Consider the following 8,705-nt stretch of genomic DNA (forward strand, 5'->3'; position numbering starts at 1 on the left):
GTTTTTCGATTTACGCAAACAGGTAGATTTCCTTAAAGAAAAGGCTATAAGTAAATCCGGAGAGCTAACGCCCACGCGTAGATTCAAACGAGGCATTATCAACCCCTTAGGATCACTGATTAAAGTTATTACAGGAAACCTGGATAATCAAGACGCTATTCGTTACGAGTCACTAATATCTCAGTTAAAGGGCAATCAGATTATTACAGATAAGAAAATTATGGTTATCTCCAAAATGATGGACAGTTTCATAAATAGTACTGAAACCCTACATGAAAATACTTTAACATTAGACGCACGTTTCAAAAAGATGGAAAAACTTGTAAAAACTATAGCAAATAAGGAAACCAGTTATATATACTCAGTATACATTTTAAGTATGTTTAATATGTTCTTAAATAATTTTCGAACCATTCATACTACTATACAAGAAATTGAAACTGCGTTGGCCTTCAGCAAATTGTCAGTATTACACCAAAGTATTGTGAACTCTACAGAATTATTATCTTTGTTACAATCTATTTCTAAAAATGCTAATTTAATGTACCCAGCAACTCTTGAAAATTTGCTTAATCTGGAAAAGACAATAATTGTTAAAAGCTATGTAAAAGAGAGTCAGATAACGTTCATAATGGAGGTACCCTTAATAGATAATAATACCTATAGCTACTATCAAATATATTCACTACCTATATATAATAGCAGTCGCAATATAACCCAAGTAATTATTCCCAAACACCCCTACCTATTGGTGAAAGGTTCGGAATACCTGCCGGTCCAACACCCCTGCGAGCAGCTCGCCTCCGACGACCAGTTCCTGTGTACCGAGGATAGCACTGTCTTGTACTCACCACCTACCTGTGTAGAACAGCTGATGAAATTTAGTATAAATTATAATGCCTGCACCCCATACGCTATAGATATAGAGACAATCAAAGCTCAACGGATTGACTCTACCAGCTGGATTTTATATGCACGAGAAAAATCCATGTTTTCCACTCAATGTCAGAATGATATAACACACCAACAGATACAAGGCACCTATATACTAACTATATCTAACATATTATGTGATTACCAGCTGGAGAATTTCTACCTACACCATAGACAACACTATTTTACTAGTCTACAGTACAAGGCGTTACCAATAATAGATCTACCAGAGCTTCCACAAGACAACGTGACTACATCCCGCACCATGAACGTGAAGGGTGTCAATTTAGACAACCTACGACAGATGTATAACACTCTACAAAGTGAAATTAGTGAAAACAGTGAAAATATCTCAATGCCCACAGTGCAAGTGAAAAGTGTTAGCTTAGCAACCCTTATTCTGTATTTCTTGTTAATCATATGTGCCATTGGTTTTTCTATGTATAGTTATAGAGTATGGATAATGTCGAAGCTTCGAAATTCCCGGAATCAAGAATCTTCCAGTAATTTCGATCTTGGGGATGGAGGAGTTATGAACCCTCAACCCCTTAGAGTAATCCAAGTACGTGCCTAGGCTTGCATGCCTTGCACTTTCCAGGTGGTCTGTTAGCAGTAAGTTAGAGTAAGCAAATTGTTATCTTGTTTAGCTCGTAAGTCATTTTGGTCGTTGAATACATTAGATCGATTTAGCATGCGCTTCTGCTAAGACGTGTCTCGTTTTAATTAATTAGTTTTTAAAAACCTTCCGATCGCTCCCGCAATCTTGACTATCTTTATTAATTGATGTCATCTACCAAGGAATGCTGCCGGAGCTCATAATATTCACACATGATACAGAATGATAGTAGCCCACAAAATCGGTGCAAAGGCTTATAAAATAACTTTCCTTCCTAGTAGGACGGGAACTCGTTAACCGCCGAGTTAGTTAGAATACAAAATTAGACTGTGTGTTACTTGTCAATCTAGAATATGAATATAGTGACCTGCATCATTTTTGAAAAACTGAATACTTAGTTATCCGCCAGTGTCACAGCCTTCATCTAATCTTTTCCAGTAGCTGATGAGGCTGAGATATTTAGTAAAATTATCTTCCCTTCAAGCACCACTCCTCGTTCCAAGGACTAGATGCCGCGCCAGGTGTTGCAGGCCGTGTCGTCGTACAGGGCTGACTGAGCAGGTCCTCGAGGCTCCAGGGTCGGCTGCTGCATTTCTGAGGTCAGTCCAGAATTACATACCCTAGTCAGCATGTGCTGACCTGAGCCCCAGCGGCCTGGATCGATATTCTACATTTTACAGCTTTTAAATATTGTTGCAAAGTATTTCACTGGTTCCATCCATTCGGCTAGTGTATGTTAAAAATATTGCCTTGACAATAACAAGATTTTGATCAATAATTACTTATAAGTATTGCTTTCAAAGAGGCACTGTGTGTATCCATATGTATAAATACCTACCTATATGTATAGGTACATACCTTCCATAACTTTCTGACAAGTCTGGAATAATAAGGAAGTACTTAAGTCTTATGTATACTTATACCTTTCTTTTTAGTATATCTATTACCTAGAAATCTATGCATTATAAATTTATAGATTGAAATATTTATCTACTGATATACTCATCAGTAGCTTATGGGTCACAGTTGGTTTTCTCTCCACCATGCGATAATAAACACATCTCACAATGTTTAACTAGGTTTCAGATAGGCTCAGACTACATAATAGACGCATTTTTCCTGAAATAAAAATGACATAAATTATGTATCTAGCCTATCTGAAACCTAGTCATTTCTGCATGGTGATATTACAACTGAGGCGCGCGGGCGACTCACTCTATTTATATAGGCACCCGCACCTTGCAAATTAAAGGTGGAGAGAAAAATGGACTTTATTTAACTGTCACTGTGACCCTTATGATGCCGAACACGGAGAAAGTCGAAACGCCATATCTCACAATGTTTAACTAGGTTTCAGATAGGCTAGATACATAATATGTCATTTTTATTTCAGGAAAAATGCGTCTATTTTAATATATTAAATAAATTTCTCGTTTTTTATATAAATAGTGGGTTATTTTTATGTCTTTAACATTCATTATGGAACTGCCTGTACCAACTGAAAATCTGACCTTGTTGGAAAATGACCTAGTTGGAAAATGACGTCGATGGAATCTGACGTACTTGGAATCTGACGTTCATACCCGAAATCCACAAACAACTAAGCCAAGCTAGCTTTTAAAAAGGGGACAAAAATTACAACGGTATTATTTACCTGTATTTTAAATCGTATAGGTATTATAATTTACACTGCCAAGAACACGTGGGTCATTTATTTTTACAATATTTTTATACATGGTGTTGCAAAAGTGGTATACTAAAACGTCAATTCTAAGGGCCACTTGCAGAAACATATTAAATCTAGATTTAGTGTCAAATCTCGATTTAAGAAACGTCAGTCCATATAAATTTTGACACTAAATCGAGATTTAACACTAAATCTAGATTTAATATGTTTCTGCAAGTGGCCCTAAAAGTCATAGAGCAAATGTTGTTCAGAATGATCCCCAGAGGGGGTGACTCTCTAGGCAACTTGCCTTTTTGCAACACCCCCTAGATACTTTAGTGTATAAAACGTATAAGCATATTACGTGTAATAGACGTCCTTACTGCTGTACCATCATGAACTATTTAACTCAAAAATCAACTAAAAAAATTTAAAAATATATAAGTAGTTATTTGATTAGGGTACTGAAGAAGGCTGAGGAGAATATTGTGGTTTTCACGAAAAGAGCCATGTGGACTATTATAGATTGGCAAGTTGCTTGGCGACCCTCCTTGCGGGGTGAAAGACGCGGAGGGGACGAGGTACCCAAGACGACAGCGGGTAGCGGGAGGGTAGCGGGGAAGGGCAACGCGTGCACTGCATGTCATTGTTACGGCAGTCTCGGCCGCGCAGCCGAGGCGGCCACATGTCTTATATAGTCTGTCATAATTTGAGTGCGACCCACATGAGATCATTGATCCTGAGACCATTAGTCTTAGGATGAGTGTTGAGGCCTTTTTAATATTATCATTATATTATTATTAGGTATCTATAATTCGTCAACAAAATAACGTTAAAAACAAAAAATCGTATAATGTCTCAATATAGGGGCTTCTTGTAGAACAGCGTACCGGATCAGTCATGCTACGCGGCTAAAGGTTGGTACTGCGCAGTCAGATACGAAAAAGTAAACAACAAAGACGAAGAGTCCATATGACAGTGCGTCAGTTGTCAGTTCTTGTAACTAGGAAAGCAATCAAAATTTATGTGATTTAATGAAAGTAATTAATGAGCAAAACACAGAGAAAAATTACAAAATTGATGAAATTTTGAAAGAAAATGGTCATATCGTGCTTCGCCTACCCCCATACCGCCCGGAATTAAATCCTATTGAACTTGTGTGGCGGTACGTGAAAGGCGAGCTCGCAAGAACGTCGATTGACTCTAACTTAGATAAAGAGATAAAAGACTTAGAGTTGCTTTTCTCTAATTATTCGCCTAAAAAATGGAGAAATTGTGACGAACATGTCATAAAAAAATTAAGACGAATATTATAAATCTGATAGAGTATTTGACTATGTATTGGACAGGTATGTTATTGTTTATTTATAATTTATTGTAAATTAAACATAAATTGGTTTTTGTCTTAGATTTATAATTGAAGTTAATGAAAACGATGATGAATATGAGGATGACGACGACGATGAACAAGTTCAAACAGAGAGTGAACATGAAAGTGACATGGAAATTGATTTATAAAATACACTTTTACATAAATAAATTCAAATTGGTAGATATTCTGAAGATAAACATCCAAATTTTAATGCTGTCAAACTATAATTTTAAGCTAAATATGACTTTTACGGGAACAGTCATAGAATAAAATTTTACTTACGCTTACGTCAGAAATAGTTACAAGCTATCGCGAGATTAATCCGGGCACACTTTTCTACGTGTGTGGCATGTCGTGCTACCTCGCCCCCGCCACTTCTTTCACCCCGCAAGGAGGGTCGCCAAGTAACTTGCCGCATTATAGCTAGCTAATGATGATACAAAGGTAAAGATAAAAAAGTTTGCTATTCATAGGTAGTTAAACATGCTATACGGTATTTTTTTATAAGAATTTCGGAAGAATGTCGTACCCGACATGCAGAAATATAATAACATTTAATTGCACGCTAAATGTCTCATTCACTCATTGTGATATTAGTCCAGTCAAGGAATGAGGTGTAGAGTGCGTGAGCAGGTAACTAAGAGATTCCTTCAGAAACTTGTTCAGGGGGGTTGTTAACATACCAAATGTCCTGACTCCTAGGTGATGAGCGGGGGGGATAAAGGTACGATTTTTTGGTTTTTAGCTTATATCTCGAAAACGGTGCATTGGAGAGAAATATTTTATTCTAAAGCGACATTGGACAACATTTCATTTTCTTTACCCTATATTTTTATTAGCTATTCGGAAAGTTTATAGAAAATTAGTGGACCCGTATTTTTTTATTTTGTATATACATTAATTTTTGCATGTTATTTTTAACTTTAAAGTTAATTATTTTAAAACCGGAAGTGACTTTACATATTAGGCTCAATTTTTATTTTTGTCTATTGCCTGAGTCTCGAAAAAAACATAAATGACACTGACAAGTGACATTTAAACTTTGTTTACATGCCAACCAACAAATGGGTCATTTTCAAATGACATTGATATTTCGGATGATGGAAAGTAGGTACTTATCATGTAAAAAAAATAAGCAGAAGCATTTTTTCAACTGTGTAGGCGGTGGCATGCTCTGGGACATATTATATAGAGGTCATCTCAGGGGGGGATGCAGCAAGCCTTCACGAAGAGTACTCACGCTTAGGCCTCTCAGTACTCGGGCCCTCCCCGTGAGTAGTGGCACCGAAAGCATATGGAGCCGTGAAACCGATTGTTGCGACTCTTGAGACCATGGGTTCTACTCAACTAAACCAACCCGAAGGCGGCGACGAGGCTCGCCACCCGTCACGCCGTGTCTCTCGAGGGGGCGAAAAGTGGTTTGCGGAGGCCCGTTTGGGCACGTTTAATGTATGTGGAGGAATGGAGGATAAGGTTGATGAAGTATATGAGATGATGGATGCTAGAGGAATAGATATATTGTGTGTGAATGAGACCAAGCGAAAAGGTAAGGATACCTATTACTACACATGGCTCGTACACCGCGTATTGGTCTGGTGTAGATGTCACTGAGCGAGCATGCCAGGGTGTTGGTATTATCCTTTCCGAAAGAATGGTCAAATGTGTGAAAGGCTACGAATGTGTGAGCCCGAGACTTCTCTGGATGCGACTTAAGGTGGGATTAAGGAAGTTGTTTGTTCTGGGTGTTTACGCCCCAGACATGTCTAAAAACATATCAATCCGGGAGGAGTTTTGGGAGTCTGTAAGGGAGACCCTAATGATTTGTGAGGATAATGAGTATGTCATTATGTTAGGTGATTTTAATGGAAGAGTTGGAGTGAAAAGGACTGGCTATGAAAGTGTGCTAGGAACGTTCGGTGATGTAAGTGTGAATGAGAATGGTGTAAGCCTTCTCGAAGTATGTATGGAGAAAAAGCTTCTTGTGACAAACACATTATTTTGTCACAAGAAGATTCATAGGTATACATGGCAAAGAGGGAAAGATAGAAGTATGATCGATTTTGCGATTGTGGATGGACGAATGAAGAGCGAAGTAGTGGACACAAGGGTCTATCGGGGCAACAGCGTTGGGACGGACCATTATCTGGTAATATGCCGGATACGTGGTCTGTTCAAGGGTTGGCGTCACCGGGCACCTGTGTCTACTACTCCATTACAGCGTATAAGAGTAGAGAGACTAAGAGATGAGTGTGTGAAAGAAAAGTATATTAGTAATCTAAAAGAAAAATTTAGCGACATGAGTGCGGAAAATATGGAAGAATGGGATTTTGAATATGTGTGGGATCGAATGAAAAGAGGGTTAGTTGATGCGGCTACCGAAGTATGTGGAATAAGCAAGAAGAAGAATGACAGGAAAGGAAATACTTACTGGTGGGATGATGAAGTACGAATGATGGTGGATGCTAAGAAGAAAGCATGGCTGGATACTCTAGCTGCCAAAGCTAGTAATTGTATGAGTGTTGAGATTGAGAGAAAAGAATCTTTGTTTCGTAATTTGAAGAAGAGAGTGAAAGAAATTGTTAAAAGGAAAAAGCAGGAAAGAAAGGAGATGAATGATAAAAGATTCTCTGATAACTTTCGGGCCAATGTAAAAATGTTCTGGAAATTTGTCAGAATTGCCCGAGGGAAATCAGAGGAATCGAAGATGAATGTAGTGCGAGATGAGGATGGATGTATTCTAAACGACGAAACATTGGTTCTGAAGAGATGGAAGGAATATTTTGAGCGATTGTTTGAATGTGATGTTTCTGAGGAGGCGTCGGTGTCAAGTACATCCGATCCTTCTCAGGACAAAGAATCAGAAAGCGAGATCAGTATGGATGAAATCATGAAAGCGATGAAAAGTATGAAAGTAGGTAAGGCTGCTGGGTATGATAGAATTACAATGGAAATGCTGAGGGCGGGGGAAGGGCTAGTAGCAAGCCTGCTGTGGCTTTTCTTTAATATATGTTGGAGACGAGGTCAAGTACCAGGTGACTGGTGCAGGGCCGTTATTGTCCCACTATACAAGGGAAAGGGCTCACAGCAGGATTGCAGAAACTACCGCGGAATCAGTCTCCTCAGCATTGTCGGCAAACTCTATGCTAAAGTATTGATTGAAAGAGTTATGAAAGAAACTGAAGAAAGAATCTGGGATGTGCAAGCGGGATTTAGAAAGGGGATGGGATGCACGGACCAGGTCTTCTCCATGCGCATGGTAGCAGAGAAGTTTCTGGCTAAAAACCAGAAAGTTTTCTGCGTGTTCCTTGATTTGGAGAAGGCCTACGACACAGTGGCGAGGAATGAGTTGTGGAAAACACTGTCTATGTTCGGATTGAGCGGTGGACTAATACGAGCACTGAAATCACTTTATGTGACTTCTAGTGCTTGTGTTAGGATCAACGGGGCCTGCACGGACTGGTTCGGCATCCATAAGGGTGTACGACAGGGCTGTGTAGCGTCTCCGTGGCTATTCAATCTATTCATGGACAGTTGTTTACAAAGATTGAAAGAAGAAGAATGTGGTTTAAGTATGGGTGAGTTAGTCATCAGATGCCTTCTGTACGCCGATGATCAAGTTTTATTTGCATCATCGGCAGAGGAATTGCAACATATGGTAACTGTTATGAATGATTCTTTGAAGGAGAAAGGAATGAAAGTGAATGTGAGCAAGACGAAAGTGATGGTGTTTGAAAGAGAAGAGAGTAGAACGACGTGTGAGTTAAAAATTGATGGTGTGAATGTGGAACAAGTGGACGAGTTCGTGTATTTGGGCTCATTATTTAGTAGGGATGGAAGATGTGATAAGGATATAGAGCGAAGAGTGAATGCTGGAAATAGAGTGAATGGGGCCCTACACTCCATTGTGGCGAGTCAGGCCGTGTCAAAACAGGCACGGCTGGCAGTTCACAATGCCGTGTTGGTGCCGACATTGATGTATGGCAGTGAAAGTTGGGTATGGCAGAAGAAGCATGAAAGTAGATTAAATGCAGTAGAGATGCGCTCTCAGCGAAGTATGTTAGGTGTGACTTTGAATGACAGGTTAAGAAATAGTTTTATAAGAGAAAAGTGTGGTCTGA

Source organism: Plutella xylostella, chromosome 17 (genome assembly GCF_932276165.1).
Source record: "Plutella xylostella chromosome 17, ilPluXylo3.1, whole genome shotgun sequence".
Lineage (NCBI taxonomy): Eukaryota > Metazoa > Arthropoda > Insecta > Lepidoptera > Plutellidae > Plutella > Plutella xylostella.